Source organism: Acanthisitta chloris, unplaced genomic scaffold (assembly GCF_000695815.1).
Source record: "Acanthisitta chloris isolate BGI_N310 unplaced genomic scaffold, ASM69581v1 scaffold22426, whole genome shotgun sequence".
Lineage (NCBI taxonomy): Eukaryota > Metazoa > Chordata > Aves > Passeriformes > Acanthisittidae > Acanthisitta > Acanthisitta chloris.
The window spans coordinates 22,824-26,136 of NW_008679038.1; the positions used below are offsets into that span (position 1 = coordinate 22,824).

General features: G+C 40.5%; 1 protein-coding gene across 1 annotated transcript in view; it reads left to right on the plus strand.

Annotated features, from left to right (window-relative positions):
- Positions 1-3,313, plus strand: part of UBAC2 (UBA domain containing 2) — a gene marked incomplete at its 5' end in the record, with an annotated part of 29,381 nt that overhangs the window by 21,467 nt on the left and 4,601 nt on the right. The gene's annotated exons all lie outside the window — the stretch shown is intronic.

Sequence of the window (3,313 nt, forward strand, 5' to 3'; positions counted from 1 at the left end):
CCAGGCACAAATTCATGCCAAGTGTTTTTAGGAATGATAATCTCTAGACTGAATTTTTCAGTTGTTCTCTTTCTCTAGGAACACACATGCTCTTACTGCTCCCCAACACTTAAGATCGAGGACAAAGGAAAATATCACCTGAGATCATCTCAGTGCAAGAAAGCCTGGGTCTGCCAGTTGTGGAAAGTGGCTCTGGATGTAAGGGGTTTAGTGCATCCTCCTTACCTTGTCCTGAGTCATCCCAGGTCCCAAACCATGTAGTGTTAATTCTTTTTGTAATAAACTGACAAACCAGAATCACAGAACTACCTGAATTTCGTTAAATGGGTTAGACTGGCAGACACTTGTCACTGAAGGTGCTGCTCAGGAGAGGAGATTACATACTGGACCCTTGAGCATTCCCACTGCTTAATTATTAGCACCTTTTCTGCCCATGTTTTGGACCACTTCAGAGAGCTCTGTTGTCTGAGACAAGGCTCCTGTGGAGGGTGAGGAGACTGGTATGAGCTCCTCTGTGCTGTTGGGTGCTGGTGCTGAGGCTCAGCTATATTGTGAAATGCATAAATACTGTTTGTTGTTTCCCTGGTGGGGACTCTTAGGTGGTTAAGAAACATCCCTTGCATAAATCAATTAGACTGTATATCTTCATGTGAAATCCTCCTAACGTCTCACAGGTAATTGTGTTAGCATGGTATAAAACCACTGTGATACAGGGATCATCATAAAATATTGGTGGGGATGTCTGCAGAATAATTTCTGAGAGACAAGGTGGAGTATTGGTCTGGAAATCTCTTTCTGCACGTTTTTTTCACTGGGATCTGTGATACTTAATGTAAGACATTATTTGGTGCTTGATTTGGCTCGAATTAAAATTCACAGCTCTTCATGTATTTCTGCTGTGATAGTTAAGGTTGTCTGAGGCCTTTGCAGAGTCATCATCTACACTAGAAATCCACAGCCTTGATCTCAGTCTTCTGTGTATCTAAGACATTAGCTGCACTTGCCAGTTTTTCCTTACCTTTGCTCTATGGGATTGACCACAGTACCAGTCCCACAGTCCCTGCTGCATTTCCTTGAATCCCTGCTCTTTTGAGCCTGACTTTGTGCATCCCCATCATCTAATTAGAGGCAAAACAGTAAAGGGAAACAATCTTCTTGCAGTTTAGATGAAGAAACCTAATGTGCCTGGTTTTGGTGCAGTTTAAATTAATACACAGATGAGAAGTGGACCATAATGTTTGCATTAATCCTAAACATCAGCATTCACAGACCATTAAATGTTTGATATTCTTCCTGCATTAATAGCGTTAAAAACTGATGGGTTGTGTTTGTCACCAGTTTCCAAGGTAATTGAAGTATTCTAGGGGCAACTGAAAAAGGTCTTTTCACAATTATTTTCATCTAATTTGTCTAGTTGCCTGTTTTTTTGGGAAGGGATTAGCAGTGTTTACGTGGAACTCTTCCAAATGCATCAGGCAACATCTGTTGTTTATCAAGGTATCTTCTGCAAACCTTCAAAACTAAGTGATTACATTGGTAAGGAATCTGCAGGTTTTATTGAGAGTAATGTATTCTGGGTATGTTGATTTAAAAATGTATTCCAAGTTTCAGGTGAGGAAGTAGACAAGTGTTAGGTGACAGCACACGGGACAGGGAGGATGTAAACCCAAGCTGGCTGGAATAGGCAGCTCAGTGTTGAAGCACAGATGGAAGGGTAGGTATATTTTGGTCTTTAGATATGCTGGAGGACTGCTAAATTAATACATTTATTGTAGATTTTATATTTGGTGCACATTATTCTGTATGACTTGTGGTGCTTCAAAGGAATGTGTCATAGTCCTGTTAGTATTTTTCAACTCACCCGTTTAATGCGAGTGGCTTGTGGCAGCATTACTTCGTCATCCTTAAGTCTCCTCTAAGTAGTAAACACAGGCAAAGCAGCATTAGTGCAGTGTTCTTGCTGAACTGTAGAGCTTAAAGACTTTCATAAATTCAAAGCTCATGAATTAAAACTCAACATAATTCTGAGTTAGGGGAAATTATAGATGGGGAAGTACAGTACATGATTTCCCAAGACCACAGGGTAGTGCAGTAGTGTCTGAGGTCTCTCCTTGGGCTTAAATGACAAACCAATTCTCCTTTTTGCTATGCTGTTTGGCTAACACAAGGCTCGTACAGAATCCTTTGGTTAAAGCCTCATGAATGTTAAGCAAACGTTTTATATAGTATGGAAAAGAGAAATGTAGATATATAATAATTTTTTTCATTCAGAATCACTAACATTGGAAACTATGTCTTGGGAACAGGTGATGACTTCTAGCTCTTGCACATCTTCCCAGGGAAAAACGCACTCTGGTTTATAAGGGACTCTAGAACACTTCCCAAGCTGGTGTTTCACATCTCATGACTCCCCAGATGCTTTCTCAATCAAGTGTGCAATTGTACTGCCCCCTGTGGTGTCTGGGCTGGTTGGGTCTCCAGGAAGGAAACAAAGGAAAGGGCAGGAAAACTAAATAATTTAATTTTTTTGTGGTCTAGCAGCAGGTTTAGCTGTTGCTGATCTGATTGAGCAGAGAGGATTTAATGCTTTAGGGGTACATAAAGGCAGGAAGAGCCCTCACAGAGAGAAGAAAAGAAAAAACTCTCCTAAGAGGAAGGTCTTCTGAGAAACGACGTTAGAGAACTAAAATAGAGCAATTAGAGGAAGGAAGTCCATGTCCTATATATACAGAAAGGGAGGGACATCTTCTCCATAGTAACAGGGGGAGCAGGGGAGGAGGAAAAGGACAACACAAACTGCAAAAGGTGTTTTAACAGACTGTGTAGGAAAGAGAGATTTAGAGGTTGCTCTTACCTGTTTGCAGGACCTGTGGTTTTGGTGTGATACAAAATCCCTTTTAAAAAAGTTTGCTAAGCAAATGAAATGAGGATTCATTATTTCTGGACAATTATAAAACTTGTGCTTTAGTATTTGTACTTTATATTCTAGATGCCTTATTACAAGACTTGAAGCTTGGTTGTTTCTGTTTTCTGTATTTTCTATGTATGTTACTGCTGTGTATTTGTATTATTACTGTGTAGTTCCAAGATGTTTTGGCACTGGAATACAGACAGATTTTGGAACAATAATTAATACATGGAAATTAGGTGAGGTGGTGTGTGTCTGTAAGTCACACTGGTGTCACAGGAGTAGTCACTTGCATGGGAATCACAGGTATCCTGAAGGTTGGGTCTGTTCTGAGTCTCCTGATGTGGTTTTGCCAATGCACTGAGAATCATCTTTTGCTTCTCCCCCCCCCCCACTTACTTCTTG